This window comes from Canis lupus, chromosome 9 (genome assembly GCF_048164855.1).
Source record: "Canis lupus baileyi chromosome 9, mCanLup2.hap1, whole genome shotgun sequence".
NCBI classification, from domain to species: domain Eukaryota; kingdom Metazoa; phylum Chordata; class Mammalia; order Carnivora; family Canidae; genus Canis; species Canis lupus.
In genome coordinates this window covers 36,525,641-36,544,145 of record NC_132846.1, presented here as the reverse complement: position 1 = coordinate 36,544,145, position 18,505 = coordinate 36,525,641, and the positions used below count along the sequence as shown (strand labels likewise).

At 39.2% G+C, this 18,505-nt stretch overlaps 1 protein-coding gene across 7 annotated transcripts in view; it reads right to left on the bottom strand.

The window, feature by feature from the left end:
- Positions 1-5,404, bottom strand: part of LRRC9 (leucine rich repeat containing 9) — a 120,205-nt gene extending 114,801 nt beyond the window's left edge. For all 7 annotated transcript variants that reach the window (XR_012036707.1, XM_072838783.1, XM_072838785.1 and 4 more), the window contains exon 1: positions 4,719-5,404. The gene's annotated coding sequence lies outside the window, so the exon portion shown is untranslated. The remainder of the gene's footprint in view (positions 1-4,718) is intronic.
- Between the last annotated feature and the right edge of the window lie 13,101 nt (positions 5,405-18,505).

Genomic DNA, 18,505 nt, shown 5'->3' with positions numbered 1-18,505 from the left:
GCGGCTGTGAGCCACCCAAGGGAACCAAATCAAAGGGCTTTGAGATCTGTGTCAGAGTCTATTTGTATTCAGGCTTTGTAAATTGGAGACACAGGTTGACCTTGCTGAGTTGAGAAGATGGGCTCCAGCTAACATCACAGATACAAACAGCTAACATCACAGACATAAAAAATACAGCCAGAAAATTATCCTAGAATCTCTACCTATTTATCCACTCATTCATTAATATATGTGTTGACATATTGATAATCTACCTGTCAGAAAGTGATAGGGGTAGGAGGAAAGAAAAAACTTTTCCAATAAGGTAGCATGTGGGCAAAGAGCTGAAGGAAATGAGGGAGTGTGAGCTCTGAGGAAATCTGAGGGAAATGCATCTAGGCAGAGGGAAGAGCACATGCAAAAAAAGAAAATAGGGTAAAAGGGTACTTGGCATGCTTGCAGAATTGCAATGAAAATGATATGGCCAGAGCACAGCTAGGGAAATGGAGACTGGTAGGATGTGACACCAGAGAGGTACTGCGGGCCAGATCATGTGCTAGTTTGATTTGGAGGCCCTTGTGAGGATTTTAGATTTTATTATTATGAGTAAGATGGAAAGCTCTACAAGGACTTTGAGGGGGAGAGTAATGTGAGCTGTCTTAAGTTTTGAAACGGATTACCCTCAAAGGATCTGCTGAAAATAGACTGTAGGGGTCTAGGGTAAGAAGCAAGGAGACCAGTTAAGGGATAGTTGTAATAATATAAAAGAGAGAGGATGGTGGTTGGAGTGGGGTGGTGGTAGCGGTGGTGGTGAGAAGTAGTTAGATGATGGATTTACACTGAAGGTAATACTGATCTTTCCTTTTTTTCTTGGCATCAGCAACTGTCAATTCTTTGGTACCCCCAAGATATTACAGCACAGGCTGCAGGAGTGGCTAGGCAAGGGAGCACTTTGCAAGGAACAGCTTGAAAGAATTTAGAGACCCGTTAGAGGCCCATATATGGATGCAGGCCACAGTCATCCCTCCCTAGGATTATTCGGATGCCATACTAAGTAAAGGAGGGCTTTGTGCCACCACTTCTCATCAGAAAAGAAGCCCCTACATGCTGGTTTAATGTCTGCACACACGAAATGAAAGCCTGCCTTCCCACTACCACACAAGGAACAAACAAAGCCTGTTCTCAGTACATCCAAAGTCACCCAGTGGTGATCCAAGTTATCTAGTCTATATCCAAGATGTCTACTCCAAAAAAAATTTAACTATTGTCTTTGTTATTCACTAAATTATCACATATATTTGAGCCTAATTTTGGACTTTTCAACCTGTATTTTCCCTTAGCGCTGTCTTTTCCTATAGTATCATTCTGTTTTAATTATTGTGATTTATATTAATTCCTACCTCAAATTCTTGGCTATTCTTTCACATTTACTTTTCCAAATAAAATGTGATAATTTCATATTTAGTGTCTAAAAATTCACTTGGGGTTTTGAGATTCTATTGTAAAGCTTAATTTAGAGAGAACTTCCACCTTCACAGTATTCTGTCTTCCTTAAGAACATGATTTAGCTCTCCATTTATTCAAGGAGACTACTTTGTCTTGATAGAGAAATATGCATATTTTGGATACCAACTTTACTTCCCACTTCATTTTATTTAGGAAAAAATCTGTTCTAATTCAATAGTTAATCAGCAAAACAACATTCAATTAAATCGCCTCCAATTCTATAATTTGTATAACTACCTCTGCATTAAGTGGAGCCTGAACCTCCGTGGTACTTCCAAGCCTCCTATGTTTCTTCAGTCACAAGCGGGCCCAGGGCTTCCAACTCAAGCTTTTGATTCCGTCAAGAATCAAGAAATGTGTCCTGTTGGCCAGCTTGTACCCACTCTCTTCCACTTCGGGAAAGTACTTTTCAGGGCCTGACCATCTAAAGAGACCACAGGTCTTCTTCTCTAGTCCCTTTAGGGAACCAGGAGGCACCAGGAGCTTCTAGAGCTTTCATCTTTAAAATCCCAAATTGATCCAGTCCCCTCCCCTCCCCTCTCCACTCTGGAGTGCTACTGGATGATTTCACATAACCTGGACAGAGCTGAAGTCACTGCAAATGCATGGCCTCTAACTTTATCTGGATCTTCAACGACAGATATTTTATATTTTCCTCTTTGACTTTGCCTCCTAGAGAGTAGGGCTAGAGATACAGGTCTGGGATTCATGACATAGGAACTATTCTTAACTTCTACCACTCCTCTCAAATTCTCCTTCCCACCCTTCCTCTGTGGATGATCTTGTTCCCTCCTTAACAGAGAACAGTGATACCATCAGATAGTCATTCCTTAAATTCCCTTTCCTTCTAAAAAGGTATTTCTTTCCCATCCTGACTCCTGTCTTAGTAAAAGTATTCTTTCTCTTGTCTAAAATGTGTGTTCTGATCCCATTGTCTTCAGTCTCTTTCAGAAGACTGTTATGTCCAATTTTCCTCCTCCTCATTTATTCCCATATTTTCTTCTCTAGGGTATCTCTTTTCTCCATATATCGATGTTAGATCATTTCTGTCTTAAAAAAAAAAAAAAGTCCTCCTATCCTGTATTCTATGAATAGCTGGTTTTAGATATTTTCACAGAAAATATTTAAGATACAGTAGTCATTATAGCAACACTTCACTACCTCCACTCAGTTCTTAACTCACTGCAATGTGTGGATAGGCTACTACTGCTTCTTTTGCCAAAGTCAAAATAATCTTCTAGTTGCCAAAGACACTGGACCTTGGCATGGCATCTGACAATGTTGATAACTCCCTTCTCTTAAGTTGTTTTCTTTGGTTTGACTTTTTCTCCTTGGCTTCTCTTTGTTATTTCAAATCTACTTTTCTGATCAATTGTTTTCCATCTTGATGAAAAATTACTAATCTTTATCTTCCTTTTTCCTGTACAATAAATCCAACTTCCCATATGGAAAGCTACATCTGAATGTGTCATAAGCATCTCAAATTCAGTGTGTTTGATACTGAAGTCATATTTTCCAGCCAGCCTGCTTCTCCTAGTGTATGCCTTCTTTTCTTGGCAAATGGCACATCTTTGTAAACATCCATATCAGAAACACAAGATTTAACCACTCTTTTACTCTTTCTTACAAGTTCACTCACTCATTAAATCCTTCTGCATGCTCTCTTTCTCTCTGTCTCTTATGAATAAAATAAAATCTTTAAAAAAAAGTAAAAAAAAATCCTTCTGCATGTACTTCTTAAATGTTTATCATTTTCCCTCTATTCTCTATTCTATTTGCCTCTCCATTCTATTTGCCTCTTTTGGGTCAGGACTTCATTACTTCACCTTAATCAGATGCCCTCTTTATAGTCCTACATCCCTCCAGTCCATCTTCTACACTACTGTGACAGCCAGCCTCCAGAAAGGTAAATTTGTTTAGACTACTCCCCTTGGAAGGTATTCACAGTATCCATGCTCTGACTCCTGCCTACCTTTCAAGCTCATTAACCACAAACTCCCAACACCCTAGGGTCTGGCCATAACTGGAGTTCTCTGTATGGGCTGAGGTATTTCTGTATTTTGGCATATGCTGTTTTCCTTCCCTAAAATGTTTTTTTCCCTTGACTTTATGGTATACTCCGTACATCTTTACAGATTTAAATCAAGGGTCTTCTTTGGGAAGACTTTAGTTCTCTCTGGTAGTATTACAATCATTCTCGTCCTTGTGATTCCAGTTAAGGCGTGCATATGTTCTTTTTTTTTTTAAGATTTTATTTATTTATTCATGAGAGGCAGAGAGAGAGAGAGAGAGAGAGAGAGAGAGAGAGAGAGGCAGAGGGAGAAGCAGGCTCCATGAAGGGAGCCCGATGTGGGACTCGATCCCGGGACTCCAGGATCACGCCCTGGGCCGAAGGCAGGCGCTAAACCACTGAGCCACCCAGGGATCCCCGCATATGTTCTATATATAGTATCTGTCCCACTGTATTGTGATGCTTGCAGGTCTTTCCTCTCTACCAGATTACAGGTTTGCTAAAGGCAGGGACAATAAAACTATCACAGGCCTGGCACTTGCCTGGTGTTCCATAAAATTTGTTGAATAGTTTGAATTACTTGCCATGCTACAGAGTCCTATTGTGGGATAATTTGGAATATAATATAATAATATATAAATATTTGCTGTACATGACCAGAGTATAATTATAATAGAATATAAAGCACTACGTTTCTGTCTGCCATGAGAGCTGGGTGGGGTATTATCCTGAGAAAATCAAATTTCTTTTCTACAAACTAGAAGCCCTGTATGATCAAACTGTCTGCTTCCTTGGGTAGAAAGAGATGAGAATCCATGTGTTGGCACTAATGGGCCCAACAGACGCCCTTTGGGTTGTAGGTGAACAGTGTCAACTTTGGCCAAGGAGCAGTTGGTTTTCTCCGTTCTATACCTTAACGTGTACAGTAAAGGCTGCACAGGTGACACCTTCCCTTTCCTCTTCCTCTTAACCTTTGCTCTGGACACCCTGAAGGCCTCCAATAAAGACACGTCACTGTCTCATTATTACTGTCATCTCCATTGCGCCATTACTGGGCTCCTTTGACTTCGACGTTGCTTCTCTCCCGTCTTCCACCGGGGGGGGGGGGGGGGGGGGGGGGTAGGGGGGCGGGCAGGCAGAGAGTGAGGAGAGGAGAACAAAGACTCCCGGGCCCGCCCACAGGTGATGTAGGCCCGGAGGCGACAAGGTGACACACACTCACCTTATCCCAGAAAGATGATGGATTCCAAGGCAATCCGACACAAACCAGAGTCCGCTCTGACCTCTCAATCCCTGTCTTGCAACAGCAGGCACGACACCTTCTCTAACCCGGGGCCTGGTGTGTATACACTCCCAGCTCCGGTTGCCTAGGAAACCTGCCCTCCGCCTCGCGCGACCTTGGAGTGGGGAGGGGGACCACAGAGGCGGGGAAAGCGGCGGCCGAGGCCGTTTCTGGGTCACGTGGCGGCACCCTCCAGCCAATCAGCAGAGGAAGGGGTCCACCCGGAAGCCCCCGCTGGTGCTGCTGGGAAACGGTGGGGAGCGGCGGGTCCGCGCGTGTGTCTGAGCCGGAGCGCATCTTTCCGTCTGTCTGCGCTGGGTCAGGGCAGCGGTCCGGAAGCACCGAGTTGTGGGCATAGTGGCAGGGACCTAGTCGCGAGGCCGCCTCCAGCCCCGGCTCTCTTTCATCGAAAGCCTGTGGCCCTCGGGGCCTGGAAGCCCGGAGCCAGGCTGGACTGGAACCTCAGAGCCCCGGCGCTGTGACGTCATAAGGCGAGCAGCCAGGCCCGACCGGGAAAGCAGCCGACGGGCCGGGGGGAAGCACGGCGCGGCCGAGGTGGGCCCTCCGAGGGACTTCTCAGCCGTCCTGGGCCGGCTCCAAAGTTACTGAAAAAAAAAAAAAAAAAAAAAAGCAAAGTCAAAGTAACTGTAGCTGTCCTTTCATTTCCTAGACCTGCCTGCCCCATGTGGGAGCCACTAACCCCAGGCACGCGTGGCTCTTGTGCTCTTCACCTTCCCGACCTAGTAGAAATTGAGACGTACCCTAAACTACGCGCTGTATCTTGAAGGTTTGATGTGAGGGGGGAGGAAAAATCGTGTTTGTTGAAGTCATATTTTTTAATATATCGGGTTAAATAAAAATGCGGTATTAAAATTTTACTTTTTAAAAGCAACGATTAGAGATTTTTGAATTACATCTGTGACTTCTATTATGTTGTTGGACAGCGTTCCTGGTTTTGTTTTGTTTTGTTTGTTTTGTGGTTCAGTTCTTTTGCGTAGAATATTTATGACGTCCAATTCAAGCGAAATAGTGCCTGTACTACCCTTTTTCCGTCACCAGATGTCCGCCTCACTCAATAGACTATAGTTTTAAACTGTTTTCCTCAAGAAAAATAGAAGTGCAGATTTAAAATATATTTCCAGGGGGCTTGTGTGGCTCAGGGGGTAGAGCATCCCACTCTTGATCTCGGGGTATAAGTTTGGTGGGGAGCCTGTTTAAAAAAAAATTCTATTTATCTAGTAACAGCATATTTGTTATGATTCCATTATTTTTTCTATCATGTTGACTGTAAACGCATAAACGTATAAAAAAGTAAATTAATTTTCCCTCTACATTTTTTATTTTACAGGAATTTATTGTCCATCTGTCATCGATTAGTTAATAAATTAATTAAAATATTTGTGACTTAGGGGTTTAAAACAAATACGGGTGAAGTCTGATTCGTATTTGCATTCTTAATATTATTTGAAAATCTAGTTGGGGACGCCTCGGTGGCACAGCGGTTGAGGTGTCTGACTTTGCCTCAGGGCCTGATCCTAGAGACCGGAAATCGGGTCCCACATGGGGGTCCCCGCATGGAGCCTGCTTCTCCCTCTGCCTGTGTCTCTGCCTCTCTCTCTCTCTCTCTCTCTCTGTCTCTCTAGTTGAACAAGATGACCTGTCTTAGCAAATATTCATCTTAGGGTACAAAGACTAGATAAAGATGGTTTAGAAATCTAAATTTGTAGATTAAGAATTTAGGTCAGAAATCAATGAGGATTTTATACATCATTTAGGAGGATGGAGCTCTTTTGGATACAGTAAAGAGATGATTAAAGTATATTGTTAACAATCTGTTATGACTCTCCTAACCAGTAAAAGACTAAGGAGAGAACTAGCACACAGTTTTCTTTATATAAACAAGTAATTTTAAGACCTATTTCTAAAAAAAAAGACCTATTTCTAGGTTTTGTATTCTTCCGATGGCTTTTAACTGTAATCACCTTTTGTTCCAGATACCATCTAGAGTATGTTAACAACAGGCAATTCTTTAAGAATTATTCAGGACAAAGGCTTTAGTTTGGCAAATCACTAATGGTTATTAGCCTGCAGCTACACAAGAATTCTGATTCAATTGCTGACTGGCCCATCCTTGAGCTTTTCCAATAAATATAGAGGTGCATGTATCTTTTTTGAGTTAGTGTTTTATTTCTTTGGGTAAATACCCAAGAATGAATTACTGGGGAAATGCAAATCAAAACCACAATGAGATACCACCTCACAGCAGCCAGAAAGAAAAGAAATGACAAGTGTGAGTGAGAATATATATGGAGAAAAGGGAACTCTTATGCACAGTTGGTGGGAATGTAAGTTGGTGCAGCCACTGTGACAAACTCTATGGAGGATCCTCAAAAAATTAAAAATAGGAATACCATATGATCCAGTAATTCAACTACTGAGTATTTATGCAGAGGAAACAAAACACTAATTCAAAAAGATATATGCACCCCAGTGTTTATTGCAGCATAATTTACAAGAGCCAAGAAATGGAAGCAACCCAAGTGTCTATTGATGGATGAATGGATAGAAAAGATGACCTCACAATTTATACATCACAACCTATAGTTGAGTACTACCTTACATATTCCAAACAAGTGCTGCTTTGATTCTGTAGAGATTTATCCACATTTTTTCCAGCTATAGTATTTTACAATAAAATACTTGAGAAGTTAACAAATCAAATGTAAGACACCCCCCCCCACACACACACACATACACAAACATCATTGGTGAAGCTAATCTATAGCATTAAAAATACTGGGGATTTGCTCCTGTTTTCATCTCTCTGTGCCCCAGACTAGTAGGAGCCAATTTTGCCTAAGTGAATCTTCATTGAACCAAACTTTCCCTCAGGTGAACTGTTGCAAGATCCAGTGGAAAGAGGGAATATTAGCACTTTTCTCTACAGATATACAGCCATTTTGCCAATGGCATTTCCAGGATTAAAGCTGGTATTTTAAGCTCTATATGTCTCATGACCATTTCCCAGTTGATTTGAAGCTTAGGAGGGAAAGAAAGGGGTATTATTTATTCGCCTTCTAAAGCCTGGTTCTATAGTTTGGGTTAAGTGTATTTTTGTATAATCCAAATGTTTGAAACTTAAAACGCATATTGACGCTGAAAAAAGGATATTCTGTTAAGTCAGAATAAAGAACTCTCTTTCCATTTTAGGAAAGTGAAAAGATTGCTTTACTGTTACTGTAGATCTACCTCCTAGCCACATGTACACAAAGAAGATAGTATCTGTAGAATTTAGAGCCAGTCTACAGAGAAACACTTGATTTGCTTTATAAACCATAGCTAATGTCCACATCTGTGTACTTGACCAGTGGTCTTGGGAAAGAGATCCAGCACTGTTATCAAATACAGGGAACTCTAGGACAATTGCTATTTGTGGCCAGCACCATCTTGCCAGCTCTGCCCAGAATGATCATTGCATGAGCCAACCCGCAAATCCCACACCTAAGTAGAAGCAGAATTTTAATTGTGCAAACACAAGATGAACTCCACCAAGCAGGACATTAAACTGTAATTAGGAACTTCAAATGACCCTCTTAAGTTATATCCAGGGCATCAAAAATAAGAAATGCATACATGCCCTTGAAAACATACAAGAAAAGCTGATACATATACAATGTGAATGTCTTAAATGTATTTTCATTTGTTTATATGTATTTATAAAAATAGAAGAATTTTACCTAAGCAGGTTTTGAATGGAAGTTATCAGTTTTTAAATTATTGTGCTTAGAAGACTTTAAGCATTTAATTCATCTTATCAGAGTTTTTAAATTATTGTGCTTAGGAGACTTTAAGCATTTAATTCACCTTTGTCTTAATATGGAATCACATTTAAAATCATCCTAGATATTCTTTCTTTGAAAGCTATGTTAGCAGTCTTCTGTTTTTATTTAAAAAGCCCCTATTGGCAGGACCTGTACCCCGTGCCTGACCTAGATCTGAAATGCTATGGACTCTGTCATCTTTGTCTTTTTTGATCTTCAGAAAAGATACTTATCCTCATATTTAAAAGTCCGTGTTCAAAAAAATAATAATAAAAAGTCCGTGTTCCCATCAGTTCTGTTCAATAGAAATAAAATGTGGCCCATATATGTCATTTTAAATGTTCTCTTAGCCACATTAAAAAAGCAAAAAGAAACAGGCAAAATTAATTTTTATGATCTTTTTAAAATCAATTTAGCATCAGAAAAGGCTTTTTGTTTAAATTGAGGTATAATTAAAAAAATAAATTGAAGTATAATTGACATACAACATTATATTAGTTTCAGGTGTACAAATTTGATGCTTGTATATATTACAAAATGATCATAATAAATCTAGTTAATACTCATTATCATATATAGTTACAGAATTTTTTCTTGTAGGAAGAAATTTTAAGATTTACTCTTAGCCATTTTCAAATATACACTGCAGTATTATTAACTATAATTATGATGCTGTATATTGCATCCTCACGATTTTTTAATTTTATAACTAAAAATTTGTACCTTTGACTCCCTTTATTTTGCCCAATCCCCACCCCTACCTCTGGCAACCTCAAATCTGTTCCCTATATTCATAAAGTTGATTGTTTGCTTGTTTTGTTTAATTTTTGTATTCTGCATATAGGTGAGATCATATAGCATTTGTCTTCCTCTTTCTGACTTATTTCACTTAGCATAGTGCCCTCAAAGTTCTTCCATATTGTCACAAATGTTGAGATTTCATTCTTTTTTTGTTTCAATGTATGCATATGTACTACGGTGCCTTTATTCTTTCATCTGTCAATGGGCACTTAGAGTGTTCCTATACCTTGGCTACTGTAAATAATGCTTCAAGTTACTGTTTTCATTTTCTTTGAATAAATACCCAGAAGTGGAATTGGTGGATGATTTGGTAGTTTTATTTTTAATATTTTTTATGAACCTCCATGCTCTTTTCCACAGTGGTTGCACCAATTTACATTTCTACCAACAGTGCATGAGGGTTCCTTTTACTCCACATCCTCACCAAAACTTGTTATTTCTCATCTTTTTGATAAATCTTTCTGACAGGTGTGAGGTGATACATCTCGTGGTTTTGATTTGCATTTTTGTGATGATTAGTAATGTTGAGCATCTTTTCATGTGTTTATTAGCCATCTGTATATCTTCTTTGGAAAAACATCTATTCAAATCCTCTGCCAGCTTTTTAATCAGTTTTTTTGGGGGGGTTTTTCTCTCTCTCTCTTGAGTTTTATGAATTCTTTGTATATTTTGTACATCAACCATTTATCAGATATATGGTTTGCAAATATTTTCTCCCATTCAATACATTGACTTATTTTGTTGATGGCTTCCTTTCCTGTGCAGGTGAAATCAATTTTAATATTTTTAACCTAACATATCAAAGTATTTTCATTTCAACATGTACTCTATATAAAAAGTCATTAATAACTTATCTTCCATTCTTTCTTTCATATGAAATTTTCAAAAATCAGAGTATATTTTGTCTTAACAGCACATCTGAATTCAGACCAGCCACATTTTAAGTGCTAATAGATACCTGTGAATCATGACTACCATGTTCAATTGTATAGTTCTAAATGATAGCCTTTAATTTTTTTTATTCAGAATTTAGGTGAACGTTAGGCCTAGATTTGTTGCATTGACAGAAAACACAAAATAATCATAGCTTTAAAAAGATAGAATTTTATTTCTTTCTTATACAAAGTTGAGACCTAGTGGTCTGGGGTTAGAAAGGTGTCAGGATCCGGCTTTTTTGTCTTCTCTGCTGGGTATAGCCTTTATTAGAAGGTCGCCTCATGGTCTAAGATGCTTGCTTCTTCTCCAGTCATCACATCTGCCTGCCAGTCAGTAGATAGGAGGAAAAAGAATGGGGGGGAGAAGTTTTATATAATAATCATGTACCATCAACCAGAACTTAGCCACAAGTTCACAGGTTGCACAGGGTGCAAGAGAGATTGGAAAATTTAATGTTAATTTAAAGCAGTCTGTTGTCCAGCTTAAAATTGGAGGTTTTGCTACTACAGAAGAAAAGGGAATGGCTAAGGAGGAGAAATCAGTAATCTTTATTTCAAGAGGGTCTTTGAAAATTCAATAGGTTTTCAAAGAGATTGTCTTAAATATACCTGTCGCTGGAAGTGAAACAAGGCCTCTTTAGGGTTATGCCTTCTCTAGTAGAATTAATCCACAGATTTCTCAGTTTACTGGCAAATCTGCTGATACTTAACATCCAAAAGGTAGAGATTCCAACAGATTCCTTAGTACTCTAGGGGCACAGAGAACTATGCTTGGGTAACATTCAGAGAGGTTTCTGCCATAGTAGAAAGGTCTCCTCAGTCTTGGCTTATAGCCAGATCATCTGACATGACCCAGTTTTGTGTTCATATGTGCAGATGTTTAATTTCTTAGTTATTAAATTTCAGTTGTAACGTGTATAACATATGAGTTATCTGAAAAGGGAGCTATTTTCTGGAGAAAAAATCGGCTAAATGGGGGATAGGTCCATTTTGCTCCTTTTGGCAGGTGGCTTTGTTACCATTTAGCCATTTTGTTAGATATCTTTTTTTTCTACCTAAATATAAATAACCAGAGGTCAAGGGCCTATATTTTATTACTTTTGTGTTTCCCACACACAACGTTAGTATTTAAATAAATCCATATTTGGTATTTTTAATTAAATGCACTGCTCCTTTAAAGCTCTGAAATCTAGGATAAATACCTAACGATCAGGATTACTGAGAGTATAAAACACTCAAATCCATACTCTTCCTGCTTTTATTCAAAGATGGTTTGCCTACTTTCTCAAGATATATCTTAAAAGTTGAAATCAAAATTCTCTTATTCTCCCTCCGTCAATCAATATTCTTGATTTCTGATCCCACACAAAGCATCACTGTTCCCAGAAAATTATTTAAATTATGTGGAGACTTGGGCAGCCTGGGTGGCTCAGCAGTTTGGTGCCGCCTTTGGCCCAGGGTGTGATCCCGGAGTTTCAGGATCGAGTCCCGCGTCAGGTTCCTTGCATGGAGCCTGTTTCTCCCTCTGCCTGTGTCTCTGCCTCTCTCTCTTTCTCGAATAAATAAATAAAATATTTTTTTAAAAAGCTGAAAATTAAAAATAAATTATGTGGAGACTCAAAGCCTGGTGATAAGTAAATGAGTTTCCAGCTCAGGTTTTATTACAGTGAACTTTGGTAATCCAAACAGATACAGCAAAATTCTTAAAATGAATTAATTTTTATTTAATTTAGTAAGTGAATGCTTAAATTAATAGATAGCTTGGGTTTGTTTGAGAAAGGAAAGAGGAACCAATGAAGGGAAATAAATGTCATCCAGCCAAATAGATGGGAGAGATTCACTATGTGCATTTGAGTCTCACTGCTACATTCTCTACTAGACAAGGCAACTCTCAGGGAATGGGGTCCCTCTCAGTCTCCATCTTCAGGTCTCAGAAGTGCACTTGCCACATAGCTGTTAGTGGGCGTGTATGTGTTGTGAAATGACGGAGCATTCTTCCTCATTGCAGTCACATCAAGAAATATTGGCTGAAATACTGCCAATATCCTTTAACTAACTAAAGATGGTTGAGTTAAAAAGATACTTGAGTAAAAATGATTATTTTAAAGAATGCACTTGCCCTTCCCACATCAAATTCTTTTTAATAAGTATAATTATGGTTGCGATTCTCATTTAGAATGATGTCAGCAGCCTCTCGACTGTGTTCAAAGGGAAAAGAAACTAGGAAAGATTGAAGTCCTTTCTAAAGGTGTAGATCAGAGAATAGAGATGAGAGTATAAATAAAATGCTTGCAGATGAGATCTTTGTGTTTTTTGATTGTAGATGTTTCTCCTTCCCTTGGATGCCCTTTGTATCTAATTCTTCACTTACCATCTTTAGTTCTTGTTCCATTGAAACGATTATAATTCATCTGAAATCATTGTTTTGAATGCCTCAGTTCTTTTTTTATTTATTTGTCAGAAGAATTTTTCTTTATTCTGTAAGTGACTTCCCCTTCCCTGGAATGAAATAGCAACACTAATCTTTTTTTTTCTTTCAGTTCTTGAATCATGAATATAATTAAGTCTTCAAATGTAGCCATGACATTGTTTTATAAATATTGTGAGTTAAATTTTATATTTGTTGGTTAATTGAATAACTTCCACTAAATATATTTATATTATTTCTTTTCAAATAATAGCATCATTTTTCAGGCAATTTCATTTTATTTTATTTTTTTAAAAGATTTATTTATTTATTTATTCATGAGAAACACACAGAGAGAGAGAGATAGGCAGAGACACAGGCAGAGGGAGAAGCAGGCTCCATGCAAGGAGCCCGACGTGGGACTTGATTCCGGGCCTCCAGGATCACACCCTGGGCTGCAGGCGGCGCTAAACCGCTGAGCCACCGGGGCTGCCCTTTCAGGCAATTTTAAATGAGCTAAACTGATTTGAATAAAAAAATGTGTTGGTGACAAAAAAACTGTTGTCATAAAGTGAGATTTGGGTGATGTAAGATGGAATTCATGTCTCAAAAATTCCAAAGGGAGGCACTTAGGTGGCTCAATTCTTTAGAATTTTCCAATTAGATATTCCATCTAAAGGGAAGGTCATTTCTTCAAGACTTTTCAAAATATTCTTAGATTTTTTGTCACTAATTTTCTTCCCTTTAGTTTTATTTCTAAGTTCAATTTAAATGAGTTCCTAAGCATTAGCAGTGTTATTTGAGCATAAATACAGGGATTCAAATGAAAGCCACTCTAGACACTGATGAACAGCTGTGATAAGTGACTGACAGGTACTTTGAATTATAAGTTTATTGTGTTGTATTTTTTCTGTAATAATGACACACTGTCTTAATTTGTAGAATATCCTTATCTTTCCCAGCTTTCTAGACTATCAAAGCATATTTACCAGAGAGAACTTTAAATTTAGAATTTCATTACAAAAATTTCTTGATTGGAACAAGTATTCTCAGGCTTTTTGGTCTCCTTTATAGTCTTAAAAATTACTAAGGACCCCAAATAACTTGGTCTGTGTGAGTTATACCAACTGATATTTACCATATTAGAAACCAAATCTCAGAAGTTTAAACGTGTTTATTTAAAAAAGAATAAATGATTACATGTTAACAAATAGCATGTTTATATAAATAATTATACTTTGTGAAAGAAAAACTTTAGTGGGAAACACAGAATTGTTTTACATGTTTTAAAAGTTCCTTAGTGTCTGACTTAAGGAAATATATCTGACTTAAGTGTCTGACTTAAGATTTTTTTTTTAAAGATTTTATTTATTTACTCATGAGAGACACACAGAAAGAGGCAAAGACATAGGCAGAGGGAGAAGCAGGCTCCTTGCGAGGAACCTGATGCGAGAGTTCATCCCAGGACCCGGGGACCACAACCTGAGCTGAAGGCAAATGTTCAACCACTGAGCCACCCAAGTGCCCCTGACTTAAAATTCTTACATATGCTTTTTTAGTCAGTCTGTTGTAAAATCTCAGCTCATGTATCTTCATACATTCATGAGAGAATGAGAGTGAAAAGCAAATTACATCCTAGTATTGTTATGAAATCGGTTTTGACCTCACAGACCATGAGAGTCATCCACCACATGTTGAGAACCACTGGTCTTGAATAACATTTGGTCCATGAAGAATAAAAGGTTTAATATTCATAATTGAGAGTAAAGGATTTTAGAAATCTAGGCCTAAAAGCTACCCCATTAGTCATTGGGACATAAGTTTTAAATCCATTTTAAATCTTTTTTTAAAAAAAGATTTTATTTATTTATTCATAGAGACAGAGAGAGAGAGAGAGGCAGAGACACAGGCAGAGGGAGAAGCAGGCATCATACAGAGAGCCTGACGTGGGACTCGATTCAGGGTCTCCAGGATCACGCCCTGGGCTGCAGGTGGCGCTAAACCGCTGCGCCACGGGGGCTGCCCTTAAATCCATTTTAAAATAATTTCCTCACCATTTAGCTTGTAGAGGTCAAGATCAGTTTTAAAATTCTGAAAAATTCGGGGCACCTGGGTAGCTCATTGGTTGAGGGTCTACCTTCGACTCAGGTCCTGGTCCCAGGGTCCTGGGATGCCGTCTGGTATCAGGCTCCCTGCAGGGAGTCTGCTTCTCCCTCTGCCTGTGTTTCTGCCTCTGTGTGTGTGTGTGTGTCTCTCATGAATAAATAAATAAATAAAACCTTTAAAAAAATAAAATAAAATTCTGAAAAAATCCACATATGTACTTGACATTATTGAGTGTATGACACTATTGACATAAGGATATATATCCACATTGAGCAGAATTTTAAAAAATGTCTTCACAAGTTGTCATTTGTGATCTTACTATTTTAAGTAGTTACTACCATCATGTTGCCTAACAGAGTCAGCAGGGTGCAGTAGAAATAGCTCAAGGTTTTGAATTCTAACTTCTGAATTGCCTGGCTTTTGAATGTGGGCAAGTTATGTCACTCCTCTAAACGTCAGTGTTTCCATTTGTGAAATGGTCATAAAAGTGCCTGCAACGCAAAACTGTCCAGACTAGAGGGTCTGTGTGTGTGTGTGCAAGATGGTGTTAGAGAGCTAATAGCTGTGACTATAAAGATGAAGGCCTCTACCTCATCTTTTGCAATCCATCCTTTTGCATGGATTTTGATGGATAGCCATGCTGAATTCCACCTGGAAACAGGTGAGGGCAGTGGTGAACTGCATAAGTAGGAAGGCTTTGGCAAACCTTAGCAGGCAGATAGGCTGCATAGACCCTACTGAAAGCACATCAGGCCAATTCCAGCAAGATGCAGCAGTGGCATTGGAGGAGTGCTCAGATCAGAGTTACCATGAGGTATAGAGACGTAGAAGCCAGTGTGAACCCAAGAATGAAAGCCAAAGAACAAGCTGCCACATCACCAGAGAGGAGAGTCAGATCAAGGCCAGGAATAGGAACAATTAAGGACCTGGAGAGAGAGCAAAGAATCTTGAGAGAGAAATTTCAAGGCCTGGTTGAGATTAGTGACGGATGAAATCCTTTGAGGTGGTGGCCTGGGGCCAGTCATACAGGCCCAGCCTGATCTAAAAGACAACCTGCCCCATTTTGGCCATAGAGAAGGGGAGAAGCTTTTACCATGTGGCTTCTACCCAGACATCAGACAGACCCAGCCTGGATAAAATAAATACTCTCCCTGCATCAGCACCTCTTTCTTCTTCATCTATAACAAAATGCTTGTTCCCATGGGGAACTCATGCCACCTAGAGAAAGTAAGGTGACCAGTTTTCCCAGTTTGCCTAGAACTGAGAGGATTCCCCAGGACACAGATTTTCAGCCTCAAAAATGGAAGAATTCCAGGGGCATTAGGGGGGTTCAGTTGATTAAGTGTCTGACTCTTGATTTTGGTTCAGGTCATGATCTCAGGGTTGTGAGATCAAGCCCAACATGGCTCTTAAGTGCTGGGCATGGAGTCTGCTTAAGATTCTCTGTCTCCCTCTAGAAAAAACAAACAAACAAACAAACAAACAAACAAACAAGAAACCTGGAAAATTCCAGGTAAACTGGGCCATGTTGGTCACCCTGTCCCGTAGTACAACCAACCCCCACTCTAAAGCAATGTACACACATATCATAAGTGAGGGTGATGGAAGTCCTCCCTGAGACATTCTTCTCAGAGCTATCAGTAAAGATATTTCTATGGCTTCTGGCTAACCAAAGTTAGTGGGATGGATGTCAGGATCTGCCAAGGTCATTTCAACCACTACAGGGAGTATTTTTGTCTGAGACATAAAGATAAATCCTGATCCCTAATGATCATCTCGATCCAGCTGAGCCTGAAGCAACACTACCCAGGGACCTTTCGGTGACATGAACTTATAAATTCTTATATAAATTCTTTCTTCTGCATAAGTTTGGATTTGGCTTCTAGCCTGGTTTAATATAGTGGGTACCTTGAACAGAAGTCAGCTTATAAATCATGGCATATACTTAGCTACTAGAAACCTTTCTCACTTTGTAAGAAATTAGAGCTGACTGGGTTAAAAGCTATAATACAGGACTCCTATACTATAAATTGTTCTGCTTTGACCATGTCCTATGATATAAATTGTTCTGCAAGACCAATGTCTTACATTGACTTGATATGTCTGGTCATATAGCCTTTACTGGATTACTCTGTTTCTTGAATACTGCTAGGTATTGTCAGTGATGTCTTCCTGCCATAAATGTCCTCACTATCCTCGCCCCCTCTGTCTTAGCTCTTCTAGCATTATACCTTGCTTTAAATATCCATCCACACTTCTTCCAGCTACTTGCTAGTATATTTAATGCTCTCAGCTCCACCAGTATTTCTGGGTTCCTAGATAAAACACGTTTTGACCTCCTTGACTACAACTTGGCCATGGTTACCTGTTCCAGTCCCTGCTTAGCCTGGCCTGCCGTGACCTTGGCAGGCCAGGAAGGACTGAGAACCAAGGAATGAAACTTTGGCTTAATCTTTAGACACTTAAATGATGTTCTTGGTTGCAGCAGCCTGTTTTTGTCATTATTGGAAATACAGTCATTTTCTAAATAATTCTTTCAGGCTTTGTGCTACTTTAGTGGTCAAGAACTTCCTCTCCCATATTATATAAGTTTGACTGGGTGGCTGGGTATGGCAGGAGATGGGGAATGGTAAATTTGCAGAATAGATTTGTGAAAATGATGAGTCAAGACTGAGTTAAGAAGGATACTGCTACAGCTATAGTTTTCAGATTTTAGTGGATATAAGAATAACTTGAGGGGTTTATTTAAATTGCATATTTCTGAGCCTGTTTCCAGTGAATCTGACTCAGTAGGTCTACTCAGTAGGGCCTATGATCAAGCATGTTAAGCAAGAATATCGTGATTCTGATGTAGTTAGGCTCTAGAATATACTTTGGGAAATATTTCTCCATAGTGTGTTCAGAACATGTGCTTGGGGGAGGAAAGGCCCTGATAGTCTGGGTGTACTAGATTAGATGCAGGGCAGATCATCTTTGTGATTTTCAAATCCTTTTGTGTTCTTTATGATGCTTGGCTTATTTTCCTTAAGAAGTTTGATAAGCTTGAAAGTCAGGAGAGAGAAATATAGCTATGTGGATATATATCTATGCCATAGTATTCCACAAAACCCAAATTTACCAGAGACTGTTGGGGCTCTATGGCCTGCCTAATCTGTGTTTATCATTGAATGTTTTGAGGGATATGAATCTAGAGAATTGGCCTTTACAGTACCATTTTGATTGATTCAGCTCGGTAAAGAGTCAATATTGCTAGCAGCAATTCAAGGTCATAAGAGAGAGGGGGCCAGGTCCCTGGAATTGTGAGACAATTATCTGAAATATAATTGCACTCCAATCCAACATGCATCAAAAGATGTTGTTCCTTATTTGGAGCATCTTCACAGACTGGTTAGAAGGAAATCTTGGAGTACCTGCATCTGCATTCTGGGAGGGATGAACATGGCCCATAAGAACTGGGGCTCCTAGCACCAAGATGGTAGCTTCCATGATACTGTAAGTATTCTGGAAGTTTTGACACTTCCAGCATATCTCAGGAAGGTTTTGCTTGGCTGCTGGTTTCTGGACAGAATCCAGGAAAACCATAGACCTCTCTATGGGAGCAAAGTGCGGGTCTAAGGTGGACCACAAATTCTGAGACCTATATGGAAAAAAGTGGGA